The sequence below is a fragment of the Phalaenopsis equestris genome, unplaced genomic scaffold, assembly GCF_001263595.1.
Source record: "Phalaenopsis equestris unplaced genomic scaffold, ASM126359v1 Scaffold001111, whole genome shotgun sequence".
Classification (NCBI taxonomy): domain Eukaryota; kingdom Viridiplantae; phylum Streptophyta; class Magnoliopsida; order Asparagales; family Orchidaceae; genus Phalaenopsis; species Phalaenopsis equestris.
In genome coordinates this window covers 130,473-136,831 of record NW_018165550.1, presented here as the reverse complement: position 1 = coordinate 136,831, position 6,359 = coordinate 130,473, and the positions used below count along the sequence as shown (strand labels likewise).

Here is a 6,359-nt window from a genome sequence, read left to right as displayed (position 1 = left end):
TATTTGCTTCGGTAAATCACGTTTGTTGTCCGAACATTACTTGCATCTGGACAACAGACAGACGTCTGGACTCTAGACACAAACTCCAAATTTAATATTTATTGCTAATTAAGTGTTATGCATGTAATTTTCCCTTCAAACTATTATGGACAACAGATGTGATACACCGACGGGCGAGGAATTTTTTTCTTTTTTTCTCTTTATTTGCTTCGGTGAATCACGTTTGTTGTCCGGACATTGCTTGCATCTGGACAACAGACAGACGTCTCGACTTTAGACACAAACTCCAAATTTAATATTTATTGCTAATTAAGTGTTATGCATGTAATTTTCCCTTCAAACTATTATTTTATTAAAAAAATTTATTGAAGCAACTTAAATGAAAAAGACAAACAAGCCCATCGTCGACAGTGAAAAGAAAATGAGCTGATGTTGCACCACTGAAATAGACCTTAGTGGCATAAATTGTAATTATTTATTCACCGGGGCCCATTTTGTGGCACAAAGCCCGACATACACAGTATCTACCTATAAAAGGGGCCCACTGATGGGATCCTTCCTTGATTGTGATCGTTCGATAACCTTATTATTTTCTTATTTCCAAATATATTCTGAAACTAATTTTATTTCTCTCTCTCTCTCTCTCTCTCTCTCTCTCTCTCTCTCTCTCTCCCCCTCTCTTGTTTTTTTTCTTCGGTTTTTGTTCTGCTGCTCGCCATGTGATTCCTCGCCTGTCACGTTGCCGGCCACTCAATCATCGCAATCCGAACCCTAACCCAACGGGCCTAAGCCTTGGCTGTAGCATCAAGTTCATAATCCTTGTTTTTCTGGAGTGGCGAATCTGGATACTTGGCCTCGTTTCGTGTTCCGACCCAACCATTGAGGTATGGAATCGTTGCTGCTTCTTCGTTTCTAGTTTCGAGAATGCGTGTCTTGCGATTGTTGTTTGTTGGGGAGGAGATCTTGGTACTGCGCATTTCTATCTTTTATTGCTTGTTTGCGCTGGTTTTTCAAATACGAGATTTGCATGCGTCATTTTTCTTGATTGGGTTTTTTGAGATATTGTTTGTAAATGCTGAATGTTTGGAGGTTTTGGCTATGTAATATTGGTTATGATGTAATATTCAAAGCCGATCTATTTTGAGTTTGGTTATATTTGGTTGTTCATGGTCTGGTTGGTTTGTGCTGATCGAGTTACTAGATCAGCGATCTGTTCTTGGCTATTTAGTTTTTGGATGGAAGATCTGCTCCTCTTTGTTGCCGCCTTATGTATTTTTGTCTGGTTGAAACCATAATAGGGGAATCTTTAGAGCAGGCTCTCCTGAGCTGCTGTAGATGATGATAGAATCTGAATGGGTGCAAGATCTATTGTGTCGATAGGTTAGAACTTTGAACTTCTAGCAATTTCACCGGAAAGAGTAAATGCAGTATTTTATTTCGAGCTTATGAAGAAGAAACGATGGGCACTTTTCACAGAAGCCGTGGATCCTAGAGAGCTCGTGTTTCTACGGTTCCTTTTGCCTCAAGCTATCACAGATAGAGTGTTTGATCCGAAGATGTTCTCTCACTATCTAGTTTATTTCAGCTTGTCTGCTTTGTATTGCTTATAAGCACACACCAGACACAGTAAAAAAATTTAGATTATGGTGATTATTGTAATATTTCTTTTTAGTCTTTGTGCAGGGATCGAAGTTTGTGCAGTTGGATTAATATTGTTGAATCCGAATCTGCCCCGTGAATGACATCCAAGGAACATGTTAGGTATGACTCATATACCATATAAGAGACAGATGCTGGAACGAAGCGGAGCAGAAGAATTTGTTCAAATCGGGGGAGTTTCGTTATGTGGGTTGGGGGTGTGAGGGAAACGCTCCACAGTACGGTATATGAGTAATTTGAGAGTTACATATTGTACTCCAGGGTTATATATAAGCCTGTTTGTAACCCTAGACTATTCTATGTTATATCTCATATTCTGTACTCTTTTCTGGAAATGAAAGGAAGCCGCCGTTCTACTCCCGAGGGCGTAGACATCTTTGCCGAACCTCGTTAAATCTCTGTGTATTCATCTGGATTTGTGTCGATTTCTGCTTTTTTGTCCTAATTTCTCAATAGAATAGAACTTAAAATGAGAGAGAGAAGAGAGAGAGTTCACAATAAGAATCTGATTCCTTAAAAGTAACTGATTAAATCTTTACTGTAGAAATGTCTCCTTGTTTATAGGCAAGGGGGCATAAAGTGAAAATTTATATGGTTGCCCTACTTTACGAGGCTGTTACATGATATTTTAGGCATATAGAAATCAAAGGAGGGTTTGGCTATTTGTTTAGTCGACAAGAACTTGTAATTCTTGGGTCAGCCAAGTACATTCGGTCGACTCTGTCAAGTTGGGGCAATCGGTCGGCCCTAGTAGTCCTTCAGTCGTTTGGACTTTCTTTTGTAGGCCGAGCTTCATTCGGTCTGCTTGAGTCAGTCGATCGGTTGTCTCAGTCTAATTATTAACCGTTTAACCTGGATGAGAAACTCATGTTGTTGGGGTAAAACAAGGTCGTCAGATATAGGTTGAACCACCGTAATCTGATAGGTAGCGTACCCTTTTGACAAAAAATATGTCTAAAAGGCTTGATGAATGTTCAATAATGAGATCCTTGGGCCCTTGGAAGTCTTGGAGGCTCCTGCGAGGGGTCTAGTGATATTTAGACGAGTTGGACTAGTTCCTTTCCCCGACTATATAGGTTACAATTTTTTACTAGGATGTCCTTCGTTCGGTCAGTTCAAATCCTGTAATGAGAGAACTTTTGCTGGTCAATGAGATCTTTTGGCCTTCTGCTAATGCGACTCTTGGTCCTTCTGATGAGCCATCATTGACCGTAATTTTGTCTTGTATTCTGTTGAATCTTCGAGATTCGTACTGATTCATTTTTGACTTATGGGCACGATGATCCTCTAATACTAAGAAAAGACGGTCATTATTATTAGTCTAGCCATATTTGCCAATGAGAAATATCACACAATAGTGCATAGCGAGAGACATGCACTATTTTTAAAATAGCACAAAACATAAAAAGATCTTGAAAAGATTTTTGTTCTCTTTGCTAATGAGTGTAAGAGTATAGCTTACAATAAAATGATGGCCTAGCAATTTGATTAGTATAAACAATATTAATCTAACAAATTTAAATCAATGATATAGTATCACAATATTGTTAGCAATCTGCTAAGTTAGATTAAACAAATTGAACATTAAATGAACATCAAATTAAAGCATAATTGAGGGAAAACAATGTATGAAAATATCTTGAATGAAAGAGCATATGAAATAATTGGATAGAAAAGGGTGTGCTAAGGCAGTGTTGCGAGGCCATGCTAGACATCATCAAGAGCAAGGAAAATAATTTAATCATATTTTGATGCTTTATTGTTATTCTTCTTCTATGTGATTTGAATATTTCATTCTCTATGAAGTTCCACACTCACTACTTTTGGATGCCAGAGACTTATGATTTGGAATCAAATTATTGACTTTAACTTGCAACTTTTGTATGGGACACAAGTTCTTGGGTTGCATGTGTTTTACAGATTTCCTGGATGATGATAATTTTTTATTCTTTTGATGATAACCATGCTTTTTCAAATTGATGATAACAATTGCCATTTTGGGATCAATGGATTGCGCCTTCTTCTTAGTCACAATAGATTACTATTGTTTTCACTGGTTGCATTTTTGCGAGAGGTTGAAAAGTTGAGAACCAAGATCTTTCTAAAAGCATGGATGGCTGTATGTGGTTTGATGATATGAACTTTAATATATTTAATATCTTTAAAGAAAGAAAATAAAGATAAATAAGTTTAAAATAAATTAATAAACCAAAAAAACAATAAAAGTTTATAATTAAAACAGGATGCACAATATGTACCATGCGTATAGTGCACACATTGTGTACATTGCATGTACAATTTTTCTTCTTTGTGATTTGGTATGCAAATAATGTAAAAGGTGCATTGTATTATGCTAGGTCTATGGCAGACCGATTTTGTGCCATTGCAATATTTTGCTTAGCTTTTAAATTAGTATAATTGTATCAAATATTATCTACATTGGGGTTTCAATCAAGACAGAAAAAAATCCCGCTTTTCATATAGGAATGGAGATAATCATGTAGCTTATGGGTGAGGGTTAGGTGATGGCCTCTAGAGGTGATGCAACCTATTAAATATGTTATAATCCTCTATAATTCTTATTTGTGAGAAAAAAAAGTACTTTGGAGAGTCAAAGGGGTGCTTGGTCCATGCAATTATAACTATCTTATCCTTTAAGCGGCAAAAGTCGATCTACATTGTGAACCGCGATTAATTTTAGCTCTAGAGTTATGAGCTAATTATTAGGGTGTGCCATGTGTGGGCCTTATCACCTTGAACGTTAGCCAATTGAGTTTGATTACATCAAACTACCACTTCGCAGTTGAACCTTTCTTTTAACCTTGAATTCGAAAATCCTTGATTGTGTATTATAAGATAATCAACACTAATGTTCTTTTTATTCAATGATCCATATGGCATTATTGTGTTTGGTGGTGCCTTATGACCTCATTTATGATTTTAGGTGTAAAATGTACCGTCACTTGACTTTAATTGCTTTAACAACAATGAATCCATTCCATTGTATAAGTTGGCCTCCTTATGTGCCATAGTTTGGTCAAATGAATATATAAACATACAACTGCTCCTAGATGGCTATTGTAATTTCAATTGTCAGTTTACTTCTCTTGTTCCATGTGCAATGACCTTCCTTTCATCCCTACTACCTTTACACAATTGATTTGTAATGTTTTGCTTGACTCCTCAAGCAGCGATGAAAGAGAATTTAAGGTAGCCTTGTTGTCATCTTCTTTCTCCCCTTCACCAATATTGTTGGATCTATAATAATATGTTATGAGTGGTTCTTCCATACATGATTTAGGATTATTATATGCAAATGGTAAATACAAAGGGCCACAATTGTCTATCTTTTACCGTGTCTTGTGACATGCTATGACTATTTTTCTATAGTGTAAATCTTAAACATGCATTGTGGCTTATCAATGCTCCCTTAATCAATTGGTGCATGGTTCATGGCACTTCATGCACTCTCCCCATACTCACCATTTGTTGTATTGGCATTTTTATGCTCACAATCATCATTAGTCATCTTTAGCATTCTGTTTAGAGCCTTCATGGCTCATCCTCCATTACATGATATAATCTATGCCCACCTATTATGGATTGCCCATGTACACTGAACGTAGGGCTGCAGTGGTCGCTCTAAACTAGATCTCGCTCTCATGCCCTATGTTTAGAGCTGAAGATTCATGGAGAGAACGTGAACTCTTACTTAGGATCCTCCCTCTCGACCTTATCAAGTGTAGCACACTTTAGTTTCATTATGCTAACTTGATTCTAACTACTTTTTCCCAACGAACACACCATCAACACAATACTTGCATTTCGTGGTTCAACATTTGTAAGCGACCGCTTGAGCAAATTTGTCTCAACTTGTCCCTCGATAGTTTTGTGCAGTGCTTTTGACAAGCAACAAGAATAGTCAAGGTTCTGGCCTTTGATACATCTTGCTTAAAGTGAAGGTCAACAAATTGTGTGATGCGATACCTAATTATTGAGAAACTAAGAATGATCAAATGATCTGTGAATTTAAGAAGAGTGTTAGGAAATTGTGGACAATCCCATTAGAGATTCCTTCCATCCTCTTTGTTATTTTTGCTGAACTTGCATCTCCAAATATTTGTGATTTTTTGTCTAGTCTGCTAATGCACTATTTGAAGATTTTATTAACAATTAGGGCTGTAAACGAGCCGAGCTTGAGCGAGCTCATGCTTGTCTTGTGTTCGACTTGCTCGAAATTGTTCATTTTCGAAATCGGCTGGTGTTCGAAATTGGCTCATGTTCGGCTCGATTTAAATATTCTTGCTCACGTTCCGCTTGATTTAAATATTCTTGCTCACGTTCGGCTCGTATTTGACTCGAAATTGACTCGTTAAAATTAATTGGAAAAAATGAATACAGAGTGTTGGATTCGAACTTAGAGTAAATCTATGTAAAAGAAGACACATAACTATATTACCACACGAGCTGTTATGAATTAAACTTAGATATAAATATATATAATATATTATTATATAAATAATATATGTAACATATTATTATATAAATAATATATGTAATATATTATTATATAAATAAATATATTTTTTTTTCAAGCTAAAACGAGCCGAACACGAGCGAACAAAGAGTTGTTCGTTTTCGGCTCGTTTATAATTCGAGCTTTAAAAAACTGTTCGTGTTCGGCTCGTTTACTTAACGAA

The 6,359-nt window shown here is 36.5% G+C and overlaps 1 protein-coding gene across 1 annotated transcript in view; it reads left to right on the top strand.

Annotated features, from left to right (window-relative positions):
* Positions 1-701: 701 nt before the first annotated feature.
* Positions 702-6,359, top strand: part of LOC110033186 (serine/threonine-protein kinase D6PKL1-like) — a 30,643-nt gene continuing 24,985 nt past the window's right edge. The window contains exon 1 of the mRNA XM_020737092.1: positions 702-884. The gene's annotated coding sequence lies outside the window, so the exon portion shown is untranslated. The remainder of the gene's footprint in view (positions 885-6,359) is intronic.